Source organism: Pinus tabuliformis, chromosome Q (assembly GCF_031772625.1).
Source record: "Pinus tabuliformis cultivar Carrire ecotype Pingquan chromosome Q, CPIR1, whole genome shotgun sequence".
Classification (NCBI taxonomy): domain Eukaryota; kingdom Viridiplantae; phylum Streptophyta; class Pinopsida; order Pinales; family Pinaceae; genus Pinus; species Pinus tabuliformis.
Window position 1 is genome coordinate 1380373592 of NC_142296.1, and position 17217 is coordinate 1380390808.

Here is a 17217-nt window from a genome sequence, read left to right on the forward strand (position 1 = left end):
GTAGGCCCAACTGCTTCACAACCTCTGCTGAAATGAGGTTCTTTTGGCTACCACTATCGACAATGAATTGTAGCGGCGAACCCTTCACCCACATCTGTGAGTGGAAAAGACACTCCCCCTCTTCTGGATGTGCAAGGTCATTCTTTTGGATCTTGGCAGTGGCAACAATGGCGCTGGGATCCGCATCAATGATATGCTTCCCTTTGCCATTCCCCTGGTCGGGTTCTGGCTCAGGGTCGGAACATGCATCTGATTCAGAAGCCTTTAACTCAGCCACTAGCGACTGCTTGGTCCGACACTCACTTGTGTTATGAGTGGGACTCTTGTGGAACTCACACCACTTCCCTGTGTCCTTCTTTGGCTTCATGGTGTTGTTCTTTTCTTGTGGCTTCGACGGGTTGTCTTGGGTCACCCCACCTTGGCTTTGTCCTTTGGGCTTCAGATTTACAGATCCAAAGTCTCACTTCTTCTGTTTGAACTTCTGCTCGATTTTGACAGCGTATCGGTATGCTGTGCCGAGGAGGAGATGTTCAAGAACCCCATCTCTTCCTGGATGTATCTGTGTAGGCAGTTGCGGTATTTGAGTACTAGATGCCGCTCAGTATCTTTGATACCCAACTGTGTTCGAAGGGTATGAAAAATGTTTGTGAACTCTGGCACATCTTGGTCTCGTCCCTACCGCAGTGTGGTCCATTTGATGTATTTGTCCTCATAGCTTCCGACAGGGTAGTACTGCTCCTTGATGGCATCCCGAAAGTCATTCCAAGTGGGTGCGAATGAAAATAGTGAGCCTGTACTTTCATCCTTCTGCTCGCAGTAGGTTTCCCACCAGTCCTTGACGTGGGGGGCTGCTTTGAGAAGAGCAAAAATAATCTTTTCCCGACTTGAAAATTCATGAACAGAAAAATACCCATCTAGCAGATTTAACCATTTATCTACGGCATCTGCGTCTATTTGACCCTCGAAGATGTGGATTTCAAAATTAACTTGTACCTTAAATGGTGTGGCGTTTCTAGAGTCGCTGTTGGAAGTCGATGCGTCGCCTCTGGGTAGCCGTTGAAGGATCTGCGCAAAGCTATCCATCATCGCGTTCCTTTGCCGCTCGAGCGCTTCTTCGAGCAAGATTTTGATAGGATCTCCTGCCCCCTCGTCTTTCTTCTCATCTGTCATGGGAGGCCGTCGGGATTTGCGAGGCTGGTCTTGCAAAGGTTCGACTAGTTCAAGCCCTAACTCCTTATATCTCGACCTCGTTGGGGACATGCAAAGAAAAACAGAGAAAAAGCAGACCGGTTTGATACCACTGATCCAGATTTAAACAGGAACGAAACAAATTACAGAGATAACCATAAATACAGAGATGAGAAAACCATAAATACTAAGATGCAGCGGAAATAATACTTCATTTCATTACTATAAAATACCGAAATATGCTTACAAACAGATATGGAAAGAAACCAGCTAGGGCGATGGTAGCTTATCTCTGAGAAGAGATGTGGCAGCTACATGCCTCTGAACTGTTCTAAAATCTCTTACAATGAGGCTCGAAGGCCTATTCATTGTTGAGAAACAATGGAAAACCCTTCACATCCCGAAACCTAACCCTAGAAGATGAAACGCCAAATTGTGGGCCCCGTTTGGGTAAATTGGTACATCAATTTCCCGGGGTCGTAACTTTGGCATACGATCTCCGTTTGACGCGTACGATAGCTCATTAGAAAGATCTATCCGAGTACTACCACTTTGGGAGGCAAAATCGGTCCACGGACCCATGTTGCCCCAGATTCCCAAAATAGCGTCGTTTAGGGCCTCAAAACGGCTCCGGAAGTTCAGGACCCGAAAAACTGCTAAAAATAGTAAACTGTGCTACAATTTAGGAAACTGAAAAAGCTGAAAGAGACAGTTGTGGGGGTCCAAATGGGATAGGTGGGTGGCCACCAACATCCACCTGGATCATTGAAATTCATTGGGTAGTAGCAAAAAGTGTACTAAGGTATCTTCATGGTACTTGTGACTATGGTATTTTATACACTTATACATCTAATGTTACTTTAGCAGGTTTTTCATACTGTGATTGGGAAGGTAACCAGGATGATTGATGATCTATCACGGGTTATGCATTTAGTGTTGGATCTGGGGTCATAGCATGGTTTAGAAGTAGAAAGAAGAGCATTGTGTCTTTATCTTCAGCTGAAGCCGAGTACCAAGCATTATGTGCAGCAACATGTGAAGCTATATAGTTGAAGAGGATTCACCATGATGTAGGAGAAGAGGAGAAAGAAGCGACTTTCATCAAAAGTGACAACCAGAGTTCCATTAAGCTGGCGAAAAACCCAATGTTTCATATCTTATGAAACACATAGATACTCAATTTCACTTTGTTAGATAAAAAGTCCAATCAAAAGAAATTTTTATTGAATACTATAAAACATGTGACAATGTGGCTAATATTTTTACAAAGCCTCTTGGGAAAGTGAAGTTTGAATTGTTTAGGGGGATGTTAGGACTTCAGGATAATCCTTTCTCCATTAAGGGGGAGAGTTGAAAATAATTAATATTGTATTGTATTAATGGAGAAATGGTTACATGGTTGTAACGTAACTCCTTAAGTTAGGATTAGTTCCTAGGTTGTAGGAGTTTGTTCTCACCTCCATATTCCTTTGTGATGTACTTATTGAATCATCTTTGATTAATTGAATCATAGTGTATGCTCCAGTTTGTGTAGCCTCTAGGTGCAACTTGCTCACTTATGAGCCATCGGTTAATTCAATTGATTTATTTTCTTTCCAGTTTTCTAACACAAACTGGGACTGTATTGGCGTCTGGAAGGCTAACTCTCGGACTATTGAAGGCTCCTCATTGGTACAACGAAGGCACAGTAAAAGGCTCCCTCTCAGACTATATTGTTATTAAATTCAAAACTATTGAAGGCCCCTACTTGGGACAATGAAGGCACAGTAAATGGCACACCACTCAACAATCAATTTTTGAGTAACGAACAACATACCGTAAGTACATTTGGCCATGGAACATTGAAGAAAGATCTAATCTAGTGCAAGAAAAAAGAAGATCAATTGCACAAGATATCAAGTGAAGAATAAACACAGAGATAAAAGGATGGTTGAGTTCTCTGTGATATATTCTACGAGCAGAACAGGATAGTCGAGTTCCTTATGGTGGACAGAAATCGAGTTTGCTGTGACGAGAGTCTTGAAGACTTGTGAGAGTAAATCCAAGTTCCTTGTGGTATATCCTGTGGACAGAACCCGAATTTCTTGAGAAATGTAGCCTGTCACCAAGTTCGAGTTCCTTGTAAACCTATGATCTGAGGTGTGGAAACCTCGTGGAGGTTCGTTGATTGTGTAGGCTTGGATCTGAGGAGGATTTCAGACCGAACTTGTAAACTGTACCTTGAACTATGGGCAGACCTTCAATAGCTTAGAACTTTAGCATTTGAAGCTCGATTTGTAGAAGAACTAAAGGAGTTGAGTTTCAAACCTGTGGTATTTGTTAATAGTTTTTGGCACCTTTTTGAGAAGAAGTTGTTGGAATACAAGACTGAGTTAAGGCCAAGTTTTCTCAAGTAACATTGAGGTAATTGTAGTGGGTAGAAGCTCTCCATTGATAGAATTGTAGGAGCATTATTTGAAGATTTATTTAAGCACTATTGAAGGTGGCCCTAAAGTATTTAAAGCCTATTGAAGAAATCTTGTTGGGACATATTATTAGGAAGCTTGGTTGAAGACCTCTTGTAGAAGCAAATCTTGAAGTCATTTGTGGAAACCTTTGATGGATGAATGAAGTGTTCATGATGTAACCTTGGAGAAAACTGATTAGGGTAATCATGAAGAGTATTTGCAACACTTACTAAAGTTTTCATTGATGAATAAAGGGTTATTGAAAGCTAATTGAATGCATTGTTGAAGAACTTGAAGACATTGTCAGGGCTTGAAGTCCTGGATATATCTCATTAATAGAATTATTTTGCATTGTTCATTTTTTGTTCAGTTTATAAGTGATCTAAAAATGGCATAATAAAAATTGTAAAATAAATATTTATTCACACCCTCTCTCAGTATTTCCAACAGTAGAATGCAGAAAATTTAAGGGAGTTGGAGCTTCCTTGAGGTACAAACCTCATGTAGGAGGGAGCTTATAGAAAATTTGATGTAATAGGAGAGTAGGAGCTTTCCTTCACATCAATTCTAGTGAAAAATATGTGGTTTTCTCCCTTTATGAGTTTCCACTCATATCTGATGTTCTCATGCGTTGTTTACTTAATGTATCATGTGCGTGAATGCATTTGAATTCTGAATATGTATATATGCAAATGTCTTTTTCTGATAATTGCAAAAGAAACAAATAATAATTGAACATATGCATAAGCTATTAACTACAAAAAAAGATATTTGAAAAAGAAATTAAATTAAACTAGTTAATAAAAAAAAACAGTTACTAATTCAACCCCTCTCAATAATTTCCAAATATTTATCAAAATATTCATTTTTTTGTTTCTAAAAAAAATATTCTCTTTTCAATAAACACATGCACACTATTCCACTAGTGATTTATTTGTTTGGAAAAGAACATTTTTTTAAAAATAAGACTTTATATGCAAAGTACATTCTCTTTTCAATAAACACATGCACACTATTCCACTAGTGATTTATTTGTTTGGAAAAGAACAATTTTTTAAAAATAACACTTTATATGCAAAGTTCAACTTTTTTATATATATTTTTAAATGGTATTAGTGTAAGTTTATTAATTTTAATCACGACTATTAAATTATAAATGCACATAAACACAATCAAACTCACAATTTTTTCACAAGATTCAAAATTTTAAAACTACTCAGATTTCTTTCACAAAATTCAAAACTTTCATCGACTTAAATTACTTCATTATGTCATGATCTTAATAATCTTAATAAACACGCCTTACTGACGACGTTAAATATGGTTCATAAAATCTAAAATCTAAATCTTTTATAAATATATTAAAATGGCTAAGTACACTAAAAAGAAAATATATGTATAGAATAATAAAACTGTGGACAGAAACATGAATGAGAAAGAGATTGCATGTAAGTGTGGACAGAAACATGAATGAGAAAAAGATTGCATATGAAAGCACATGATGAGTGTGTTTTTTAATTAGTGAATGGTTATGGAGATGGTCTAAAATATGCGATAAAGTGAGTGCACAGTTGAAATGCACCATAAATTGAGTCCACACTTGAAATATTTAACCACAAAGTGAGTCCACACTTGAAATGCAGGATATGTAAGTGTTAAATATAGAGTGTAAAGTAACTTTGATAGGAGGGGTGGGAATGTGGAAGATATTAATCAAGTAAAATATATGGACAATGAAATACACTCGAAATTTGAGTTTTTATATATTATTTAAAGAATATAGCAAGAAGTTAAATTTAAGAAAAAAGTTACACTAACATAAATGTCATGAAAAAATGGAAATCCTTACAGGCACAAGGTACATATCACAAGAGTTCAATTTCTTTGAGTTTTTTGAAAATGACATGAAATAAATTCTAAACACGAAAATTATGAGGTATCTATCAACTAAATATATCACAGGAACTAGGGACAAATGACTTTTTATTAGTAAGTTATTGCGAAGATGAGAAAAAATTGGATTATGGATATAATTGATGTATCAATGAATGTTGTGAAAGTGCTTGTGAAACACTTTGTGATCGGGACAACTAAATCGGGTGCACTATTCAAGAAATCTTATGTTAGCATCTCTGCTAAAAGGTTGTTTGATGAATATGTTATTTATATATAATAGTCCTTTTCAAAAGGATTGAAATATTGGTTGACATGGCTATCATGAAATCCACAAATGGTTCGTCATCTTTAACAAGTAAGAAATGAGTCACTTAATTAAATCGATCTCCAAGAATCATGGTGCCCACTATTATATTTTGTACTCTAATTTGAAGACACAATTTTGTGACATGGCTCTTTATGTGATCTGAGTTGACTCAACTCCCAGATTTGACCAAGATATTTTACTTTCATGATGTGATTAGAATTGCATTTAAAATAACATAAAGGAACACATATGCACGCTGTAACGAAGAAGGAACATGACAATCATCAACAACATAAAACACAAGGCGTTGATAATGGAGTTCGTCCAGGAGGGACTATGTCTCTGGGCCCCGGTGTCAAGATGTTGTAGTACGCTGCATTAAGTGCTGTGAAAAGTGATGATGTACATAAGTGGTGATGTCACTATCATAAAAGGAAAATGCCCTCACGCAGGAGTGGCTCCAAGAGATGTTCCGCTGTAGGAAATCTCATTCAAAAAGGACTCCTATCAGTATGACATAAACTCATGCATGATGATAATGAGCATCTCGCCAACATGGCATAAAATGGATCTCAATGCAAACATACATGGTGACACATGAGTATCAAATCAACATAACGATAAAGTATCTCAACAAAACATGACGAATCATGACAACAAGTACATCCCACAGATGATTCCGCTTCACATCAAGCATGAACCATGAAACATGTAAGAAAACAAGATCCCACATCAAACAGCAAACAGGGATCTGTGCAACACAATGCATCTCATAGCAAAAGAAGTACATGAACATACTGCATATACCTCACATCCTGAGGCCATCTAAAGAAAATGATGTCAAACTACTAAATCTGGTCATACCATCAATCTCACGGCGTCGAATCTCATGGAAATGACTGCTCGCACATTGAATGCTGACACCTGCACTCCACTTTGAAAAGTGTCCAAAAAATGAAATGAGAAAATGGAAAATCAGAATGCACCATCAAATTTGTGGTGTCAAATGGGTAAAATCGACTGTCAAATTTCTGAATTTTTAGAAAGTGAAAATCTGGGGCTTAAGGAATCTTTTAGATTCCCCCTAGATTCCTCAAATATTCCCTCCTCCCGGTCATCTGAAGATCTGCTACTCAGATCAGGAAACTGACTGCTTCATCAGGTTCGTGTCACTGAGAGGTGTAAGATCGACATAAAATTTGTCCAATTTGGACACTGCAAAAATTTCACCCTCTTGAAAATTTCGCCCAATCATGGTTCTGCTTGCAAATTAATTAATTAAAAAAAGCACGCCTTGATCCATGTGCTTGTTCCTTCGCTCCTCCATGTTGGGCACATAAATAAAATGAGGGTTTATATAAAAATTCGAGGCGGATTCATCGAGGAATTCCATTGTAAACGGATTGGTAATAAAAGTCGAAATATAAGGAGGAGGTCAGGTAGTCAGACCCTGACCCCTCCATATTAAAACCAATTTTGTTTTATAAAACCCGCATTAATTTGTTTTAGGGGTTGGGTCTGCATTGGGCAGCCCGCCCCGTAACCTCCGCAACACATTGGTTTTTTGTATTAAATGTTGTTTGGAGGGCGTTGTTGGGGTGCGATGTATTGTTTGGTTTGTTGGTTGGGCTGCCCGTGGAGCGGGCCGACCACGTGGCCGGGCGAGTTCGATTCCCGTCGGCCCGAATAGCATATGATATGTTTTGGTGGGGGCGTGGGCTAGGTCCACCGAAGGTGGCCTGCCCATAACCCATATATAAAAGTTTAAATATATGCGGTGGTTGAGGAAGGGACAACGGGGGTCATGGCCCATCGGCGCATAAAAAATTTGATTTTTTTATTTTTTATTAGAATAATGTCTTTTTCCAAATTTTTCAAATATAAGGGAAATTGGGCATTTTAAAGAGGCCACAATTTCACCTATTTTCAGGAGCCAGGTTCCCACGCTAGTTGATGGTGAATTTGTAGGACCATTAAACCTGGCCCATAGCCCACCTTTGACCAACACTTTGACTGGCTCATTCTCCCTCATACGAGCTCAGATTGACAAACCGTTCACACTGCCACGATGAGGATCACAAGATCTACGCTCTGGTCTTGGATTGAAAGAATTATGATCACTTTGATTTTCACGCTTTCGTAAACACTCTTTGTCATATGTGTCCCCCTGGAGCCACTTGGATCATTCCTCCCCACTGAGGAACTTCTTCGTACCTTGTCCACATCATAAGCATCCTGAAAGGTCTCGCTCCCATCTCCTTCACCTTTGTTCTTCAGAGCCTTAAGCAATGAGCCGACACCTGCAACCTCGACAACCTGTAGTACATTGTTTTGCAAATTACATGCTTGAATTTCATGACCAACTAATGACCCAAGCATCCAACACTTGCCATGAGTTTATAACACATACTCGGTGGTCAAGTTTACATCGAAATGGAAACAATACCCCAGCTAAGAAAAACAAGGCCAACATATCATTATTGCTTCAACAAGTGATGGAAAACACATCATCACTACAACACATGATTTACAAAAATAAGGCCAAACACTGTTGTTTCTTTGGCAAGTAATGGAATCACAACATTACTTTCACAATTTATTATGTAACACAAAATAAAACCAGACATCATTGTTGCTTAACAAGTGATGGAACACACATCATCACTTTTACATCTTAAAATGCAGCAAATGATTTACAAAAGCACAACCATGACAAGCTAACATATCTAGAAACCATTTTTCACTTATCAATGTGAATGGGTCATCCCCCTGTGGTGGCCTTTCTTGTCGAACAATTGTTTCATTTGGTTCATGCACCGACACTTTGTCTTTAAGGCGTTGCTCTGATTGGAGCCTCCAACAAGTGACTCTTTGATGGCCACTTCTATTGCAATGACTGCAATAATATTCTTCCTCCATATTTGCTTAACATGTTTCTTTGCCTGCTATTGAGAGGGTCTTTCACGCCTCATCCTTTTGTGTGCTGCTATTCCTTTCCAACACTTCAAAAATGTATCGTTATGTAATCCACAAAAGGTACATGTTTTTTGATTCCATGATTTACATTCATCTTTAACAACATGATTATAATTGAAATGAACACTCAAATATCGAGATTGGTTATACCTTTCCTTTTTGTCTCTGGTGTCATTATGTCGATGAGAGCTTGCCTCAGCTCTTTCCTTGCAACAGGCATTGCCATGGGATCATGGGGATGTGTTCCCATCATTCTCTTTCCTTGACAATTTCAACTATGTCTCGGAAGCATCTGACACCTTCGAGCATTCTCCCTCAGTGTATCTCGAGCCTGCAAATTGAGGTCTCTACACAACCTCCAATGGTTGAGTTGTGCCTTGGTTATTAACACCAAGTTTTTTTTCCTCCTCATGCCTCGTCCTGGTAAGGAGCCTCATGTTTGTCCCTGTAATTGGGATCTCAAAATCTCCAATAGAAATCATATTATGTGAAGATGAAACTGAAAGGAAATCAACATCTTTTACCTCCTCTATCGATTTGGAAAGAACTGATGAGAGCTTCTCATCATCTATTGTTGGTGGTTTGCTAGCTATCTCAGCGCATTCCCTAACTTCCTTTCTGACATACCCAAGTCCTACCTGCTGGGGTAATTCTTCTACTTTGATGGGGTTGACAATGCCTTGGCCTTTTCCTTCATAACCCATTTTCTTCAACAGTTTGGAGCCAATTCCTATGGTATGACTTTCAAAAACAACAAAATCATCATCAGGAAACATACATGAAGATGGAGAACTACTTTTTACCTCATATGGGTCACACTACAGCTTTTCCAAGGCCTCGTCCTTAGCTTGCAGCTGTTGTAGCAAACTATGTTTCTCCTCTTTCTCTTCTTGTAGAAGCATCTTCAATTCAGCATTCTCTGTTTGAAGATTCTTCTTGTTGTGTTTCAATTCTTCTAGGGCCTCTTCTATGGCTCGCAACTAAAGTTGCAATCACTCCTTTTCCTCTATCTCTTTTTTTAGAGCTTCATACATTATTTCCACCCTTTTGGAATTTTGAGCATGGTCTCGTACATCGCTTTTTCATCCACTGTCGCTGCATGTTCCATAATTCATGCTTGCAATTCACATCCACACAAAGACCGCTCTAATACCAAACATGATCTAAGTTGACTCAACTCCCGAATTTGACCAAGGTCTTTTACTTTCATGATGTGATTAGAATTGCATTTAAAATAACATAAAGGAACATATATGCATGCTGTAACGAAGAAGGAACATGACAATCATCAACAACATAAAACACAAGGCATTGATAACGGAATTCGTCAAGGAGGGACTACATCTCCGAGCCCTGGTGTCAAGATTGTGTAGGCTGCTGCATTAAGTGCTGTGAGAAGCGATGATGTACATAAGTGGTGATGTTGCTATCATACAAGGAAAATGCCCTCACTTAGGAGTGGCTCCAAGAGATGTTCCACTGCAGGAAATCTCATTCAAAAAGGACTCCAATCAGTATGACATAAACTCATGCATGATGATAATGAGCATCTCGCCAACATGGAATAAAAGGGATCTCAATGCAAATATACATGGCAACACATGAGTATCCCATTAGCATAACAACAAAGGATCTCAACAAAACATGACGAATCATGACAACAAGCACATTCCACAGATGATTCCGCATCACATCAAGAAAGAATCATGAAACAAGTAAGAAAACAAGATCCCACATAAAACAACAAATAGGGATTTGTGCAGCACAATGCATCTCATAGAAAAAGAAGTATATGAACATACTACATATACCTCACATCCTAGGGACATCTGAAGAAAAGGATGTCAAACTGATAAAGCTAGTCGTACCATCAATCTCATTGTGTCGGATCTCATGGAAATGACTGCTTGCACATTGAATGCTGACACCTGCACTCCACTTTGAAAAGTGGCTGAAAAATGAACTGAGAAAATGGAAAATCGGAATGCACCATCAGATTTGTGGTGTCGAATACAGTAAAATCGACTGCCAAATTTCTGAATTCTGAGAAAGTGAAAATCTGGGGCTTAAGGAATCTTTTAGATTGCCCCTAGATTCCTCAAAGATTCCCTCCTCCCAGTTATCTAAAGATCTGCTACTCATATCAGGAAACTGACTGCGGCATCATGTTTGTGTCGCTGAGAGGTGTAAGATCGACATAAAATTTGTCCAATTTGGACACTGTAAAAATTTCACCCTCCTAAAAATTTTGCCCAATCATGGTTTCACAAGCCTTTTTTCTGGGCTTATGGTTCCGCCTGCACATTAATTAATTAAAAAAAACATGCCTCGATCTGTGTGTGTGCTCCTCTGCTCCTCCATGCTGGGTGCATTAAGAAAATGAGGGTTTATATAAAAATTCAAGGCGGATTCATCAAGGAATTCTGTTGTAAACAGATTGGTAATAAAAGTCAAAATATAAGGAGGTTGAGTGGTCAAACCCTGACCCCTCCATATTAAAACCAATTTTGTTTTATAAAACCCGCATTAATTTGTTTTGGGGGTTGAGTCCGCATTGGGCGGCCCGCCCCGTAACCTCCGCTACACATTGGTTTGTTGTATTAAATGTTGTTTGGAGGGGGCCGTTGGGGTGCGATGTATTGTTTGGTTTGTTGGTTGGGCCGCCCGTGGAGCAGGCCAGCCACGTGGCCAGGCGGGTTTGATTCCCGCCGGCCCAAATAACATATGATATGTTTTGGTGGCGACGTGGGTCGAGTCCACCTGAGGTGGCCTGCCCAAAACCCATATATAAAAGTTTAAATATATGTGGTGGTTGAGGGAAGGGCGATGGGGGTCATGGCCCATCAGCCCATAAAATTTTTGATTTTTTTATCATAATATAGTTTGGGGTGGCGGGGGTGGTGTCTCGCCACCTCACTTATATATATATTTTTTATTTTTTATTATAATAATGTCTTTTTCCAAATTTTTCGAATATAAAGGATATTGGGCATTTTAAAGAGGTTACAATTTCACCTATTTTCGGGAGCCAGGTTCCCACGCCAGTTGACGGTGAATTTGTAGGACCATTCAACTTGACCCACAACCCAACTTTGACCAAAACTTTGACTAGCCCATTCTCCCTCATACGAGCTCAGATTGACGAATCGTTCACGCCGCCATGATTAGGACAACACGATCTATGCTTTGGTACTAGTTTGAAAGCATTCTGATCACTTTGATTTTCAAGCTTTCATAAACCCTCTTTGTCGTGTGTGTGTCCCTGGAGCCACCTGGATCATTATGCCATTTATGTTGTCTACAAGAATTATTGAGATACAATAAGCAATTATTAATACATATATTTCTATACTTCAATATAACGAAAAGCTTCACAATATTTTATGTGTGGTGTTCCTTGTTCATGGAAATGTAATATTCACCACAAAACACATAGAAATTTTGTGCAAAAAGAAAATTAACAAATTTGGAATTCTGAAATAATAATAAAAACCATACGCATATTAATATTATGAAACCATATATATATTAATATTTGGAAGCATGAAAATATATTTGACATGCTAAAAAAGAATTTATTTTTTTTAAATGTTGTTTGCAAATATTGTGAATCAAAATGTGGTTTTGTTTTTTATGAAACCCTTTTAAAAGAATAATGATTTACCTTAGGAAGAGTTTTCGAGTACACAATAATTAGCATTTCATTCATTATAAAGTATACTACAAGACATACTTGGTTAATTAATGGTAACTAACAATGATAGATCCCATAGATTATGCTTTACAATATAGAACAATTGCATCGATTGAGCTTTCAAAAGATCATATTGAAGCTAATTGATTAATGATATTGAACAATGATAGATCCCATACATTGGTTGATTTACAATATAGAACAATTGCATAGATTGAGTCTTCAAAAGATCATATTGATAAGTCTCGCATAATATGTTAATGTATATATAATGTTAATATTATTAGGCCCAAAATAAGTAACCTATGTTGTCTTCAAATTGTCCTAGAAATCATTATTATAGTCTTTTAAGATCCCTAAAAAGTTAACAATCTTTGATGTGAATCAAAACTTTTAACAAAACATTACTAGTAGAAAAACTTATAATCATTTTACTTTAAATGGTAAATTACTAGTAAAAAAACCTTATAATCATTTTACTTTAAAGGTAATTACCTTTAGCATGAAAAAGACAAAATATAAACAAAACTACAATGAGGGAAAATATAAACAAAACTACAATGTTGATATAAGATAATATATAGCCCATCAATGTAAATGTTTGCCTTCACTACAATGTAGCATAAGTCAAAGGAAAGAATATTCCGAAAATTTAGGCAGATTTTGTTAAAAGAGAATGTGGAGTAGGTATGACTAGGATGATAGAAAAATATTTTCTTCTAAGTAGGTATGACTAGACATGCATAACGAATTAATTGAAAATATGAGAGGGATATATAGATTTGAAATATTATGTTATATTGATTCCATGCAATAAACCACCCAAACAAAAAAATGGAGTGCTCTTAGGGTGATTGAATTGGTTAACGTGGTGGTTAGAATGCGTTCCAAACTATTTCAGAATGGTTTGAGGACGACATCCCCTACACTTCAGAAATCAGAAGCGAAAATAGGTCGAAGATGCCCCTGAACACGCTGATAGACACTTGTCTAAAGCCACACCCTTGAAGCCTCAAAACCCACCATGAAGGTGTGGTCAACTGCAACAACCATGCCCTTGATGGCTTGGTAAAGGTGTCGGAAGCTACAACCTTTAAAAAAAAAAATTTAGATGGCTGTGGCAATTCTTCTGAAAACTCCTTTAACGTTGGAAGAAACATTCTTGGTCCCTCTTTTGTATGTTTTCAAAACGCAGGTTAGTAGGCATGGGAATGAATTCATGGTGAACCCTGAAACCTGAGAAGCCATTTGTTTATGGATATTGGGAGGGAATGAAGGTTTTTGTATATGGGTAAACATTGTTTTTTGAATTTACATTAGGATGTTATAGTTTTGCCTTCTTGTTTGGATTTTGCAGAGCCTTGGAAGAGTTCAGGAAGCCTCAAAAACTGATCAAAATGTAGAAAACAAGAAATAGAAGGTCAACCACAGGCCTATTGACACTAATTATGAACATTCCAGAAGCATATTAAAAAAATGAAGCAGTCGAGTTTGGCAAGAATAGTAAAAAATAGTAGGGCTTATCTAGAACCCACTAAGCTTATTTCAGTATCAAAAATCTCCAGGAGCGTGTTCCTGTAGATAAGACGAGACAAGTATTAACGGAAAATGGGTAGGATGATTCTAGCTCTGTTGAAACTGTTGTTCAAAGATGGTAATCCTCTATGTGGGTGATGTTCAGTTTTTCTGATACGAGTTCATACCGGAATTCAATGTATTGTAGTACTGACATGGAAGGTTTTTATTTTGGTGTTAAAACCAGTGTTGATCTGATGATGTATGGACTGCTTGAGGATTTCCCTATGTGTGGTGGAAACCTTGAATTTTTAGGGTTTAATTATAGATGTCCCATGGGTTTTATTTCTGAGTGGAGTAAGTGAAGCTACACCATTCAAACTGCAAGTAGGAAGAATCGATTATGGGTTAATATCCCCAGTACATTTAATAATAATTTTCTCTCTGAGATGATTTAATAATGGGATGATTTATAGGGGAAGAGTTTTGTGTTTTATTGATGGTTCAGTGGTCAAGGAAGCAAAACGATTTGAACCAATGCCCTATCAGAGAATTGCCCAGAGACACAGACAAGACCTTCTCTGGCATGACCATTTTAGTGTCAGTTCAGATGTGGCGTCCTCCAATTGCACTTAAATCCCATCAATTTTTTCTGATATAAAATGTGAGACATTTAAGCGTTCTTTCTTACTATACAATTTGGTTCCATTATGTTTGTTCAGTTTTAGGATTAGTATCTATGATTTCAATCCACTTTTAGTAATAGTATCGATCTATGTTGCAGCATCTACGGAGGGAACAAATTGAGAAGAATGGAGGAATGGTTGTCACTGCTATCACAAATGGTTATATGGTTAGATAATTCAAGTTTGGTTATATGGTTAGATAATTCAAGTTTTGTTATTGAGGTTTAGTAGTAGGGTGAACTCAATTTGAATGTCTATGTTTGAAGGCTTTGATGGCTTCACATTATTTCTATATATTTTCTATATGTAGATTGTGTTGTAGTGTCAGAAAAGGAACGGGTGAATGGAAGCTCGGAAAATTAATTTTTTCTCCCAACTTTAATCTTGTGAGAATTTTAATAAGTGATAGAATGGATATTGTGTTCCATTGTAGTGTATCTAATTTTGTCTAAGGTACTATTTTACGTGCACGGAAAGAGGAATCCATGTTGTTAGGGAATCATGATTAAATAATAGTGTTAATAATCAGAAGGTGCAGTCTACGGAGAGCTATGAGATAATGAGTGGATTCCTTAGAAGGCATGAAGTTCCTTGGGCTGAATGAGCCACAGATGAGGAAGCAGCACAGTGACTAATGAAAAAGGTATATTTTAAGCTATATATTTTGATATGGCAATCTCGGGATGAAGGTAAGAATTTTGTTTCTTATGGTAATGATACAAAATAATTTACCCCTAAAAATGTTCCCTATTTCCGCTGAAACTACATGGAAAGAAGGGAGTCTACAAGGATTCTGGATTGAGAGATAAAGGTGGATTTATTCTAGAAAGGGATGGCCTTTTGTACAACTATGCCTTCTCAGTTTGCGATCAGGCCATTGATTTGAATGAGTAAGTGCATTGACCTTCCAACCCTTCATTTGCGATTAGGCCATTGGTTTGAATGAGTAAACGCATTGGCCTTCCAACCCTTCACACCATTATGGTTGGTTGTTTATGGAATTAGTCATATCAATATTTCATTTCTAGACTTTTGAATAACACTATCTGATGCAGGAGCATTCAAGCCTAGTTAGCAATGTGATAGCATGATCACATGTTGTGACTAGCAAGAGGTTGGAAGACAAAGAGTTTAGTTAATTTTATTTATTTATGTATGTGAGTATTTATTTATTGTCAAAATGATTAAAAAGGGGCATAGTGGCTGATTGATTCTCCCTGTGTGGAGATCAGGCCAAATTGTTAGATTTAATTGGTTTGAATAGGAAATGAGGAAACTGAAAGCTTGATTTAGCGTTGGTTTAGAAAAGAATGGGTTTGGAGAGACTTTTTAGGAAAGGTTGAGAGATTTCTGGTTCTGAACCAGAAATGGTTCATGAATCCACTTTTGTATAAAGTGTGAACTCTTTGTATAATTCGGGGGTTGGTTAGCTAGACTAGGAGAGAGGCTGGAAGATTAGCGAGGGAAGCAAAAAGGAGAAAGTGAGGATTTCACTGTAACAGAGGTTTATTATTGTGTAGTCAAGCTAGAGGCGAGACTCTGAATATAGTGTTATATGGAATAAATGTTTCAGTACATGTGTTAATAGGCCATTTGTATGGAATCCTTTGCTTTTCTTTGTGTGTATGCCTACGAAAGAACCTAAGCCTTCTTCTCTATTTTATGCATGAATTTATGAATGACAACGGTTGAAATAGCGTGATCATCCTTAATTCCTTAGCAGTGTTTGAGCATTTTATGCTCAGTCAATTATTCAAAGTCTTCCTGGAGAAATTATATAAGAACCCATAATTGCAGACAGAGTATGGCCGAGAGTTGTTTTTAACGCAGAGTTCATTGAAGATAAGCGAAATCCAGACTAAAGGAAACAGTCGCGAGAAGACCCAGCAACCGTTAGATCTAAAGGATCAACGGTTGAGATTGATCACATCGGCAGAAGTCTTCGTGGATAGATCGGGTCTTAACCCTTTGCAAACACTGATTTCGATAGAGCGAAGTAGTGTAGACTATTGGATTAGAGTTAATTGAATAGCAGAGGACTGATCACTTATCGCAAGATAGGAGGGCTGATGGATAGGATATCAGGACACCGATATAGCAATCGCCGATAAACCGGAGATCAGCAATTAGGCGAAGCAGAGTTCGGGCCTATCGGAGGAGTGGGAACTTAAAGCGGATCCGATATATTTATATATGCGGGTATAAAAACCTTGAGATCTATCTCTATGGTAATTACGGAGACCGGAGTGATAATGCAATAGCGATTTTGCAATTGAACGAGGACCGTAGGATCGGAGTGGGATCGACGACCGCGATCTAATCGTTGATCGCTAATCGCAGATGCCAAGCAGAAAAGACTGCAGACATGCGATATGCGATCAAGCGATATCGCTGATCAGAGATCGGAGAGTGTAGAGGTCAGAGGAATAGTGCAAAGGAGAGCGGACCCACCGATTTATAGAAACGAGCGTATAAACTTTGAGGTCCGTCATATGGGTTCAGAGCGGG